The following is a 14,192-nucleotide window of genomic DNA, read 5'->3' on the forward strand; positions in this document are numbered from 1 at the left end:
CACTCCCCCATAGCACTGTGATCTTCTGGGAAGCGGCCTTTTTCTTTTGTGCGTCTTCAGCACCTGACAAACTTTGGGAGGCAGTTTGGAACTTTACAAATGTCAATGGAATGGACTAAAGGGAAAGAAACGTATGGAGAAAGACGCAAGCCACACGGTGTCTCTTCAAACTTTTTGCTTAATTCAGCTTTTTTATAAATACAAGGACAACTCTTACCTGTTGTAACAGTGTCTGGAGGGATTCGATGCTTAGTGGATGGCAGAGAACATTCTAGTAGTTATCCCAGATGCTAGCATTGTAGTCTGCTATAGGACCAAAAGTGCCATTAGTACATACATCTTCCTGCATGGTCAAAGACCCTACTCTAGCAAGGATGAAATTCAACACAACAATTTCCTCTTACAAAGTACAAACATGGAGTCTGTTCAGGCCAGTTTTCTGGAAAATCATACCTCTTTTCAGGAAAGAAGGGGGAAAAAGAGGAGTAACCAGCCAGATTGAGTACTATAATATCATATTAGCTACTGGCTATTGAGGACTTGAAATGCTAGCCATCTGAATGCAAAATATTTCATTAATAATTATATTATTGATTACATGTTGAATTTTCATATTTTGATATATTGGGTTAAAGGAAATACTTTATTAAAAGTAATTTCACCTTTTATGTTACTTATCTCAATGTTTCTTTATAAAACTTTAAAAATACATATGTAGCTCCCAATATATTTCTGTGAAATAGTGCTGATTTAAGAGCTAGAAAACATACTTTTGCTACTATGCTATTTCTCTCTTTGGTAGCAAAGCTTTGGAGTATATGACAATGCATTCTTCTTCATTCAAAGTAGCCTTATTCTGTTCACTTTTCCAATTGATCTCAACCAAAATGTACTCATTCAAAACAGTGCCATCTACTGAGAGAAAACAGTAATAGCTTTGAAAATAATCGCTATTTGAGTCTAGGCATGGGAATTTCTCTCCTGCTCATATTTACAATTAAACAAAAATACAGCAATCCCAGAGTAAGATCACTGTATCAGTTGCCACATTTCAACCTCTGATGGTTGCATACATGTATCTGCCTTCTTTTTATGTCTCTTTATTTTAAATAGCACAGGCCAGCAAAAGGCATGGCCAGTCCCCAGCTCAGACCACCTGGGCAGGCTGCATGACTGGTTGACGATGAAGGGAGAGATGGCGGTCCCAAGCATTTTCTGTAAGAGGTGCTATTTCTTAGTTGTGCATTCTCTGTCCCGAGCAGATCCTCCTTTGGGCCATTATAGTGCTTGGAGCCTGCCTCTCTGGCTTAAGATAATTTTTAATGCTTCCAAGTCTCCAAATCAATTTTTACTCTTGAACACATTCTAAACATCTTTAACTTTAACTGCAGTTTCTTAATGACCCCTTTGGAGCCTTTTCCTGTAGCACAGTAGCGGCATCTGCCCTGGAGGGCAGGGGGACACAGGAATAGGGAGCAAGGCGGTCCTTTGATAGAGATATTTTGAGACTACCTACCTTCCTCCTCGAGCACTTTCAAAACAATACTCAAAACAGAAAAGACTCTACATCACTCTTTGGAAATGTATTTTCAGAAATTGCATCAGCTTTTAATTTTTCAGTAGCAAAAACACTTTCCACTGACAACATTCCATATCTTAAAAGAGAATTACTAGTTAAGAACAACCAGATTGGTCTTATTAACAAAAAATTAATGCTAGCCAGCTTGGTTAATTATATATGGATACCTGTGTATGTGTATGTATGTGTGCAAACATGGCTGTGCATACACACATACACACACAATCCTTTCCACTCCCATCAACATGAAGCATTTCATTCTGTGAAGTGGGATTACAGATGATTTTGCTAATTCCCATCTTTATAATTTTCTGCATTTCTAAATTTTCCACAATTAACGTGATTAACGTGTATTACGTTTGCAATTTTTAAAAATCAAAAAATAAAGTAGAAGAAAGAAAGAAAAAACAGAAGGAAGAAATAGGGAGAGAAGTGGAGCAGAGACAGAGAGGGGAACAGATAGAAAGAGGGAAGGAGGAAAAGAGAGAGAGCACACTCAGCGAACTGCTAGCTCAAACCTACACTAGTCAGAATGGGAAGTCAGTCATCCTGAAAGCCCTTCTCTCAGACAGCTTAGAGGAAGCATTTAGGAAAATTCTGTAATGCACTTACATGCCATGCATCTGCTCTCTTACATCACCACTAAAGACATTCTCCCCAGAAGGAATGGGTAGTAGTGTATGCAGAAAAGATTATTATTTTTCTTTATACTCCTTCAAAACAAAAGCTGTTTAGTTGCTTCTACTATTGCCAAACATAAGGTCTACCCAGAAGCTCCTTTTTTGGCATTGATTTTAATGCTGCTTCTCCAGCTCAGCCTTTGGACGCTCAAAGGTAATAATTTTTTTAAAAGACAACCACAAAATTAATATCCGAGCTCTGCATGGTTTCTTCCTAGAAGGAGGCATACAGGGATGGTTGTATGCTCAGTGAAAATCAATACTTTCAAGAACAATATCGACCTGCTAACAAGTGAACAGCATTTCTAGGAGAAAGCAGGGTGCTCTCAAAATTCAAGCTGCATGCATGTGTGTCAGGTTTTTAAAAATGCACTTAATGTTAGAATCCTTACCATGCACCAAGACCTGCTGCCTCTGGACTAGCTACATCAATATGAAGGACAAATTTACACCCCAAGGAATGGCCAGTGACAGTCTCTCCAAACCCAGGATCAGACCTGTGGAATGAGCACCAATTTATGCTGATTGATGGCCTTTTGTCACTCTGTCTTAGAGGCTGTGACCATTTGAAACTTCAAAATGGATGAAGTCAAACAGAACAGGCGCTCCTGTTCAATGAAGCAGAGAGACAGGACCAAAAAGCCAACCATTCTGTCAAAAAAGAAAATGTTCTGCCCAGAATAATCCATCAGGGTTTCAAACCTTCTGACACTTTTCATATCCAATGCATACAAAAATATCTATGATGAATGCAGACATAGCAACTGATTGTATTTCTTTTACATTGGTACATAAAACTTTTAAAAATAAATAATCCATGCAATGTTTTAACTCAGTAAGTACACTTGCAGGCAATTATACTTCAAAGTATTTATTATAAATGCACAGAATTTTTTTCTAAAATTAAGGGGCTTGACAGACTACTATTTACAATTTTTTAAATAGGAAATTGGTTATAAATTATGACTAGTTAAAATAATGCAACAACATGAAATCACTAAAGATTACATTGTAGATTATTTAAAATATATACAAATAGTATATTAATTAGAAAAAAATCCAAACTGATATCAATGTTATATCACATATATGTATCGATATATGTAAGATATATAGATTTTATAAAATACAGACATAGAAATATATATATATATAAACTATATGTACATCAAGAAAAAAAGCACTGACATAATACATACAAAAATGTTAATAATGAACATCCCAATAGTGGAATTACAGATGAGGCTTTAGGTTTCCTATATATCTAGATTACCCCAAATTACCAAGTTAACGCATAATGTTTATATGTGTAAAAACGTTCATAATTATATAGTCTGTTAATTTCTGTTTCAGTATATACTTCTATTTATTGAAGATCAGTATCCCTACTAAGGTCTAAGAAATGCCATATGTAAACATATCTCTTATTATAACAATACTTTCCATACCGAGGGTGGTCTGACCACCAAAGGGTTGTGGACTCACGCCCTTGTATAAATAAAATATTAACAGAGCTCTACTTGGGGTTACAAAACCGGTAAGGAAGGACACCTGTAATACTTGAACAGTATCAAAGAGAAGAGTTTATGAACATTACAATGCTCAAATAGATTTATACTATCAGTTACCATAAACAAGCAAATATCTCTTAACCACAATTTTATTAAAGATGAAAATTGGATACTTCCGGGAATATGATTTCCAAAAGGCATGAATTTAAAGAGATAGAAAAAAGAAGTAATTTAAGCATGGAGTTGGAAATTCCCTCAACACATGTGTCTTTACCCCTTTATCCCAGTGGGCATGGCAGAAACAGAAATGCATAAAAATGCCTAGATTAATGTTTTCTCGATACAGTGGGGATGGGGGGAATTAGAAAGTTTACAGCTGTGGGAGCAATGCCTACCTTCAGTTATGTCCAGGAAGCAATAAGATTTTCCTTGGTCAAAAAGTAACTTTACAAGTCTTAGACAAATTCCAAATAAAGTTTCATTTCTTGTTTCACTGATGAGAATTACAATGTATGAGCCTCTGAAATGTAAACTCGGGACATTGTACATTGACTCTGATTTTTTAATGTATTGCTGGTTATTCTCCATTTGCATAGTTCTGTTCTAGATCATTTGCCAATCTTTTCTATCTTTCTGTATTTCCTGGGAGGCTGATCTACACAAAGGGCATCACCAGGGCTCCCTTGCTGGTTGATTTCCAATTGGTTTCAGCCAGCGAGTGATCACCAAAAGACCAGAAGACAGAAGACAGAGAGTAGGGCATTATTTCCTGCTTCCTCCTGTACCACGCCTCTGGTAGCAGCCATGACCTTTCACAACTGCAGCTGCCTTCAGGTGGCCCTTCTTCCATGACTTCAGATCCCACAGCAGTTCCTCACACCCCCTCTGCTTCAGGGTTGTCAATCGCTTATTCGCCTATGAGTCTCTAGGTGTCTAATCACCACTCCAGGGAATGGAAGATCTTGTTAATTTAATACTCCTAAATATTATTTATTATTATATACATGTATGTATACATATTTTAACATAGCATATATATTACTTATATATGATATTAATATATAAATCATGTAATGTATATTCTTATATAAATGGGAAAAGAATTATGGAACATATTCTCAAGGAAGACACTGCACATATATGTGTGTGTGTGTGTGTGTGTGTGTGTGTGTGTGTGTGTGTGTGTGCATAGGGAGAAAGAACGAGAAACATGGATGTACTACCTCAAAAATTTGGGATTTGTTGTTTAGCTCACATAGCTGGGAGCAGCTCTAATGGTTTGGTTGTTTGATTAGTTGAAGCCTGCATCTATGGTGGCCTGTAAGCAGAGTTGAGAGGGAAGCTTCCTTAGCATATGGTAAATAAAGGAAACTGGAGGCTTAAGTAGATGGACGTGGGAGAGTGGACCTCTCATATGCAACACACTTAGCTACCTCCTAACCTGACCCCATAGCAAAGAGAAACAGATTGGCGAGAGTCTTCCCAGCGTCTCTGAAGAGCTCTCAGTGACTAGTTTACGTAGCCTTGAAATGATGATGAGAGATTTTGCCATTGATCTGGTTGTTCTGATTTCAATAGAAATGATGCTATTTCAGGGTGGCAGGGACCCAGTGGTGAGGCTTAATTATCAGAGATAAAGTTGGCCCAATTTCTGTGATAGACCACAGAGACACAGTAGCAATCGGAGGGTACTGACACTTAGAAATCTGTGGAGTCTTATTACTGGCTTCCTATGAATAAAGTAGATGGGTGGCCAAAAATGATATGACTTGATTAATATGATCCAGAAATCACTATCTCTGATGAAAAAAATATATAACTTCATGGAGGTGCTGGTATAAATCCATAGCCAGATACCACACCTAAGCCAGTTTACAGATCCTGAGCCCCTTGAGTGAGGAGAGAGTTGGGGAACTATTGGGAGAGTATCCTGAAACTTGGCCTCAAGTATATGCTATAAATCTCCCCAGTTCTTTCCCAGAGTAACCTGCAGCTATTTAAAGACTGACTATGTGAATGAGAGATGCCCAGATCTTCAGGGGGTTCTTAGGTGTTAGCTCTGAATTGACACTAATCCTGAGAATACAATGGTTGAATGGTTACAGTGGGGATTTATGGAAAGAAACTCAATAAAGAGTCTATCTAAATTTGTCTCACAGTGGCCCTGTAGACTGCCAGATCTATTTTATGGTATGTCCATAAAATATGCATAAATGCATTTAGAACTGGCATTACTCCCATGTTGATCCCCTGCACTCTGGAGTAAAGACTACCATGGTAGAAAGCGCCAAGTGGAGCCGTTGGACCTGCCTACTCTACCTCGACAAACTGGTAAATCAAAAGCAATACTCTACTTCTGGGAGAAATAGCATAGCTTAGTGATATCATAAAGGACTTTTACAATGCAAGAATGGTGAATCCGAATGACACTTTAAGAATAGCTGTGATGGCCGGGTGCGGTGGCTTACGCCTGTAGTCCCTACACTTTGGGAGGCTGAAGTGGGCGGATCACCTGAGATCGGGAGTTCAAGACCAGCCCTACCAACATGGAAAAACCCCATTTCTACTAAAAATACAAAATTAGCCAGACATCGTGGCACATGCCTGTAATCCCAACTCCTTGGGAGGCTGAGACAGGAGAATCGCTTGAACCCGGGAGGCGGAGGTTGCAGTGAGCCGAGACTGTGCCATTGTACTCCAACCCGGGTGACAGAGCGAGACTCTGTCTCAAAAAAAAAAAAAAAAAAAAAAAATAGCTGTGAGTTGTTATAAATTTAATCAAGCTGTGATTTAAATGTCATGTATTTATTGAAGAGACCAATACAACCCCTAGCACTTGGTATGCTAATATTTACTAGGAATACACTTTTCCCCCAACTCCATTAGTCAGTACAAGTAGAAGCGGTTTGCCTTCCTCTGGCAGAGATGGTAGTACATCCTTTTTGGCTAACTAGTCATTGGCTATGACAACTGTCCTCCTTTACCTTCTATAGTTGGCAGACCTTGATCATCTGATCCAGTATGGTGAGTAAATTATACAGATAGCAACAGGAAATACCAAATAGCCCAGTTATCTTGTTGTAAGAGTGAGAAAAAATAACACATGATAATTCAAAGGCATAACTCATTAGCGAAGTTTCTAGAGATCAGCAGTCTTGGTTAAGCAGATTATAACTTCTAAAGCGAAAGAGTTGCTGCACTTAGCACTGACTATGAGAAATGTACATATTTGGATAGATTTATAGTTGAACTCCACAGGAATAGAGATGGCAGCTATTATCAGGAGTATAGCTTGTGCAACTATCCTGAGACAGAAAAGAACTTGACTTGTACTAGGAATGGAGGGAAAAAACAGGGTGACCATAGAGTAGGTAGCAGAAAGGAAGGTGAGTATGTGATGAAGTTGAAGGGTTAGGATAAACCTGGATCCCAGGCCTCACAGGCTGCAGTAAAGACTTTTAATTTGATTCTAAGTGCAACTGCAGAGTTCTAAGCTGGGAGTGGGAGTGAGTGGGTCTGATGCAATTTGATTTGTGTTTGGAAACAGTGAGTCTAACTACAATGAGAAGGATGGAAAGAAAAGATTAGGAAGATTAGAGGCACTAATATGACAGAGGAAATAAAGGACATAATAGTAGACTTGGTGTGTTGCCTTATTTATTGGTGAATTGTATAGGTGTGCTGCTATCATTAGCTAAAGTCTCAAGATAAGATATACTTAGAGTAGGAAGTGTCAGCAATAATGGATGTAACTACCCTTGCATTTCTAATTTATTAGAATGGCATCTTGTCAGAACTAACCAACTGTCACTAATTTTACCATGAGATGGCTGACATGGAACTCATACCAAGAGTGTAAGAGTCAATTTGACCACTTTCTTATCTTTTGCTTGTGCTTGAATTACCAGTATTCAACTACGTTTTGCTTGCTTGTTTTTACAGGATTTTTTAAGTTGTTGTCTACTTTTTTAGGTTAGTTTAGGTAAAGTTGGTTACTATAACTCGCAAATCTATTTGACTGGTTCCAAAAAATCTTCCATAAGTCACTATTCACCAAAAGCAAATGGCATGACAGCTACGACAGCCCTACCAACATATCGGCCATGAGGAGGAATGCCAGCATTAAAGATAATAATGGCTAAGTTAGTTTTGCTTAAACCAAAAGAAATGGAAATGAAAATTTCAGTATATTCTTCCTCCAACTCTACGAATCTTCCATTCCCTGAAGTGGTCACACCCTGCTTTTGTGAAGACTGACTTAAACCAGAGGGATATTCAGTGTTAGGAAGTTAAGGGGAGTTTAGAATATTGAGCAGAGATGGGTTCCATTTCCAGACCTCCTGGGGAAAACCCAGGAGCACTGGATAAACTAAGTAATAAACTCCATCAATTATCCTAAATCTTCCCCAATTCCTCAAAGTTTAGGGGATAAAATCAAGAGCCTGCTTTCCATCTTTTTTTTATACCAGGTGGCAACATAAATCCATCTAAAGCAAAACACACAGTAAGATGCTCAGCTCACAATTATTTGGGCCTCACAGCAGAATTTGAGGGAGAAAGGGACACAATCCTACTTCCTCAGAGTTATCCAGCTAATGGGAAAGTGGATTATTAGCTGGGCTTGAGAAGTTGTAAAGTAAAACACTAGAAAGCTAAATTTAAATGAATAAACATTCTCCCACACTCAGTCTTTGTATTCAAAGACAGAGACACTAGATAACCTACCCTCTGAGGCAATCAGTTGCTGATAGCAAACAGTAGTTGCCATTTTTGAGTGCCTCTTCGGTAACAAATCCTGGGCTCTACACCTTAGGTGTACAGACTAATTCTCACTACACCTCTGCAAGTCATATTTATCTCACTTTCTGCAGAAAGAGGGTTGAAGCGAAATGGTCTAAGGTCATTATTTTGTCCAAAACATATTTGTAAATGTCTACTAGTTGACAGTACTTACTCACTTACTTATTATTTTAAAAGGTAATATCAAGTGTATCTGTTGGCAACCATTATAAATCCAAGCAGAGATTGATTTAATGAGCAACCTGCCATCACACAGGAATAAACAGCAGGGAGTCAAACTGGAACTGAGCTTTCTATTCCCTCTGGACTATTAGTCGCACATTCTACAACATAATTATTGATGGAATCAGAAGTTTTGTATTATCTTTCTTAGCACAGTCTCAGTATTCAGCCACATTCTCTATTTCTTCACTTGAAAAGGCCAGAACATTAGAAGACTAGATGGTTCTTGGACAAATGTTGTGAAAATCACCACACACTGGAGCCAAAGGCAAGACACAGAAAAACACAAGACACCAAAAGTGTGTGTGAGGCACTGTGAAAGACAGTGCAGGGATTGCAAATGGCCCACACAGACCAGCCTTCCACTTGCTGGCCCTATGACCTTAACAAGGCTTCTCCTCTTTCTCAGCCTTGTTTTCTCATATAGAGGAAATAATCACACATAATTTAGCAGTGACATCAGGTTTAAAGAAATGAAAAAACAGCAGCATACAGAGGTCAAGAGAGTGCTCTAGAGACAAACATCTTGGACTTCTATCCTGAGCATTGCTCCCTACCCCTCTGATCCTAGGTTACTTAATCTTATCCTTCTGTTTAAGTTCCTTAATCTATAAAATGGGCAATGACATTACTCACCTTTAAGGTTCCATTGAGGATTACATGAGTAGACACATGAAAACTCTTACTGCAGTGCCTACCACATTGCTCATGTTCAGTAAATGTCAGCTGTGATGATGTTAATGATGGTGATGATGAAGATTCTGAGAAAGAGGAAGAATAATGATTACCATGTGTGAAGTGGTTAGAAGGCTGAAAATATATGTAATTCTTCCCATAATCAATGATCCACATCCAAAATCCCTCCTTAAGATTGAAACTCCAATTTAAGCCTTAAAATTACCAATTTTAATTTGGCTCCATTACCCCAAATTGTGACAATAATCCTGTAGAAGCCTAGCAATGTTTTCCAAGGACTATCAATGCCCTAAACCAGCTCATCTCAAACTTTTTATAAAATAATCAAACTATTTTATTCTTTTGTTGTGAGAGTGTTAGAAACCCAATGCTTTGGCTATAAAGTTTCATACAAAATAATCAAAACACTCCAGGAGCTACAATATCACCAGGCACTTTTATAGAGTTTGATGATGAGTGAGAAAGATCTGTCCAGAAAGACCTATGAAAAATCATTATTATATTACACTCAACAGCTTTCATGCACCACCTACAGATGCTCAGGAAGAAGGAAGTAACAGCTCTACGTAACATGATTTAAGCATTCCAGAGACTGTTGGCTTTGCCATGAAACATCAATTTCCTGGCACTCTCACATTACTTTTTCATGTTGTCATATCTTTGGAGAAAAATAATAAAATAGTTGGACCAAACAATAATATTTCTCAAACAAATACACTTTCTGCCTTCTCTGGTGTATTTATGTTTACATGTTTGGAAGAGCCAATAGTCATTACTACATCCAGCCAATAATATTGAAACTGGGAATGTACTTGTATCTTTGCAATAAGTCACAGAAGAGAGCTGCTCTCTTAGTAGTGAGACCTAAAGATGGTAAAATAAATAGATAACTTGTCTTCTGTGGGAAAACAAAAGTGTGTGTATGTGTGTGTCTTGGATACTACTAAAAGATCTCTACTTTTTCTTCTTTTTGTGTGTATATTCAGGCTTCCTTACATTTCTATCTCAATATGCAGAAATATATATTAATAGGTTGGAAAAATGATAAGTGTAAACACAACAAAGAGTAGTAGTACTTTTCTAATATGCTTATGCATCAAAATTACCTGGAGCTTGTTTTCACACAGATTCCTGTGCCTGACCCCAACAGTTTCTCCTTCAACAGCCCTAAGATAAAACTAAGACCTTGTATTTCTAATCACTTCCCATCCAGGTGAGGCTGATGCTGCTAGATCAGGGACCACCATTTGAGAACCAGTGATGGAGAAGAATGGTCCCCAACTTTACTTGGTATCACAGAACAAGTGTTCTGGTCTTAACACTTCTGTGTGACCCAAAGCACAATATTTAATCTCTCCAGATTAGTTTCTCAAAGGTGAAATGAGGAGTTTGCACAAGATGAGCTTCAAGATTTTTTTTCAACACCAGTGAGCCATGAAGGCTAAGCTTTCTCTGTGCCTGGTAGCCTCTGAAAGGTACCAGATTGATTCAGGTGCTGCTCCTCCATCATGCACAGGGATTCTGTCTTTGATTTGGTCTCCATCAATGGTTTGCAAAGGTTGTCAAAAGCAGCGAGGGCAGTTAAATAGATGGCATCCTATTTCTAAAAAGTAAAATGTTTATAACTTGTTAGCTCTTCCTCCCATGCGTAGTAGAGAGAATATACCATCGGATTTGGCTTCAAATGAACATCCTTCATAGTGTCTGTCTTAGTAGGAGAATTGACATAATAATAACAAAAATTAAAATTTATATGTATCAAACACTTACTATATGCCAAACACTATAAGGTCTTTATATACATTGTCATTTAGTCCTTATTGTAACCCCATAGGGCATTCAATATTATTATGTTCAATTTCGGCAGCAAAATGTACTTAGAATAGCCTTTCAATCCACTTGAAGTCACACATGGATCAAGAAGCAAAACTGAGATGCAAAATCAACCTAGTCTGATTTCAGATCGAGGGCCCCTTATCACGGTGAGAGTTTAAATGTTATTGCATTGGGGTGTGTTGAAATGAATGCCTGTGGCAAGTACAATGTTTCAATTTTTTAATGTTACTTTTGTTGAGGATCAAAATATGCCACCCCAACATAAACCACTTTGGCATAAGCGTTATTTTGAACTGGAGGCAAATGAGACCCAACAGATGCATGTGCCTTCCCGGCACAACCCTTATCTGAGTAAAAGCAGAAACTCCTGAGAAATGAGAACTTCCATCAATTCCTTTCACAGCGAAGTTTTCTGGCTATGAAAAGAACAAAACAGCCACACTGAGATGGACCTGTACAAGCAAAGCTTACTCCAGGAGTGCCCCCATGTGTTAACCTTCTGCCTCGGAAGGCTAAAGGTCTTGTCACCACTACAAAGGCATTGCTCTTTGCTGAGATGCTATGTAAGCCCAAGTTCTAACCATCTCTTTGTGCTACTCTTCACTAAGATTCCTCCTTGTACCCTGCACAGGATAATAATCTGAATAATCTGTTTTTCTCCTGTAACGCTGACTTTTGTCAGTCTGATTTGCAGGGCCCCAGCAAATAACCTAAGACTGGTAAAGGAAAAAGACTTTTTTTTCCTCCCTTTCCTGTTCATGATATCTTAGGGACTGATAAGACAAGAAAGAAGTTAAGCCTCCCCCTCAAGCTATCTCCTGGACCACCAGGGCTTCTCCAACACTGTACATTCTTAGCAGGCATGCTGGAGACTTTCCTCCATTCCAGGGGCTGCACAAAGTGTTTTCCTAGAATGAGACCCCCTAAGCTTCCCCAGGGGCTCACAGACATATAAGGCTGGCAGACACATCAATGATGAGCTACGACGGAAGCAGTATTGCATCAATAATTTTTCTCTCAAAAAGACCCCCATACAGTCTTCCCCATCTCAGTAAACAATAAATGTAAATTTTTTTTGAATTTTAAAATTTTTTTTTTTTTTTTTTTTTTTTTTTTTGAGACGGAGTCTCGCTCTGTCGCCCAGGCTGGAGTGCAGTGGCTGGGATCTCAGCTCACTGCAAGCTCCGCCTCCCGGGTTCATGCCATTCTCCTGCCTCAGCCTCCCGAGTAGCTGGGACTACAGGCGCCCGCCAGGTCGCCCGGCTAGTTTTTTGTATTTTAGTAGAGACGGGGTTTCACCGTGTTAGCCAGGACGGTCTTGATCTCCTGACCTCGTGATCCGCCCGTCTCGGCCTCCCAAAGTGCTGGGATTACAGGCTTGAGCCACCGCGCCCGGCCGCAATGTTTACAATATTTTCTACCTGTTTTATGTATGGTAACTGATGAAACCATTACAACCACACTGTAAAGAAGTACTATCAGTAATTCCACTTTATAGATGAGGAAACTGATGCACAGAAAAGTAACTTGCCCGAGGTTGCGGGAAGTAAATAACAGAATCAGGAATTAAGCCGGAGCAGTCTGGCTCCAGGCTCATCCTGCTAATACACATGACTCCCTTTCTAACTGGAAGCTGCATTCCAGATGGGCAGGCCCAAATGCTTGGCTCCTTCTCTTTTTCTTCCACCTTATTCCCGTTCAAATTCAAAACACATCTCCACCTTCTCCTCCACTGCCTCCCTGGTCCAGGCACCATTGAACCTCACCTAGATTATAGCGACGGCTTTTCACTGGTCTCCCAGCTTCTGCCCTTGAGCCTCCATGGTCTATTCTTACAACAACAAGAGTGACCTGGACCTGGGCTCCAAAACCTGTGATGCTGTATGAACTCAGGGTAAAAGCCAGTTCCTCACAGTGCCTCACAGGCTTTTCAGGGCCTCCAGGTGTTCATGCCTCACTGATGGCACATCCAGGGGGCTTGCATGATGACCTTGCATTGCTTACCTCAGCCTCCATACAGCCATAAGGCACAGACTTATCAATGGCACACAATCTTATCAGATCATGTATATGTTCTGCTAAAACATTGTTAGATACAAATGTATCATAGAGCCCTAGCCATCATTAACAGAAGGCAATAATTTATAAATGATGAACTGACTACACAGTAGGAGGCCATACCCCAGAAGTCATCCCTTGAAGGATAACTGCCTAGAAGAGCTCCACAATCACTAACATCTATGTCTGGTATTTTGGCCACCGATACTTTGAGTTCATGTGCCGTAGAAACTGCTATAGACAATTCAAACGGTAGTGAGAGCATAGGCTTTGGGATCAGACTGCCAGGGACTGTATCTTAGCTCTGTCATTTATTGTAACCTTTGCCAAGTTACTTTACCTCTGCCTGCCCTAGTCTAATCATCTGGTAAGATAGCTGTCATGAAAGCCCTGGTCCACAATGTCAAAGTGAGGAACGAATGGGTCAATACATGTAAAGTACTCACAACAGGGTCTAGTGTCTCCTAAAACCTCAAAAACGTAAGATATCATTATTAGTATTATTATAGTATTGATAGAATGTACTCACAGTCCTTAGTAGTCTTGCCTTGAAAATGATATTTCAAGGAAGTTCAAGTAATCAATGTGTACTCTAGTTAATATCACATCCTTGCACATGTGGCTAGAATGAACCATCTATAGATTGCGAAGCTGAGAACCAGGCTCTGGAACAAGCCGTCTCCTCTAACATACTGCCACCAGGTGAGGGCCTGAGTGAGTGACAAGCTTGGATTCCTGTAGAACATTTTATCTCTTCTGAAAAAGAAACAGTCATAGAACGAATCCAGTAAAATATTATGAAACTCAATT

General features: G+C 39.2%; 1 long non-coding RNA gene across 1 annotated transcript in view; it reads right to left on the bottom strand.

Annotated features, from left to right (window-relative positions):
* Positions 1-217: 217 nt before the first annotated feature.
* LOC108536787 (uncharacterized) overlaps positions 218-14,192 on the bottom strand; it is a 76,472-nt gene continuing 62,497 nt past the window's right edge. The window contains exons 2-4 of the long non-coding RNA XR_001887626.1: positions 13,912-14,138; positions 9,429-9,553; positions 218-306 (exon numbers count right to left, since the gene is read on the bottom strand). This is a non-coding gene — a long non-coding RNA (uncharacterized LOC108536787). The remainder of the gene's footprint in view (positions 307-9,428; positions 9,554-13,911; positions 14,139-14,192) is intronic.

The sequence above is a fragment of the Rhinopithecus bieti genome, unplaced genomic scaffold, assembly GCF_001698545.2.
Source record: "Rhinopithecus bieti isolate Rb0 unplaced genomic scaffold, ASM169854v2 scaffold_13742, whole genome shotgun sequence".
NCBI classification, from domain to species: Eukaryota; Metazoa; Chordata; class Mammalia; order Primates; family Cercopithecidae; genus Rhinopithecus; species Rhinopithecus bieti.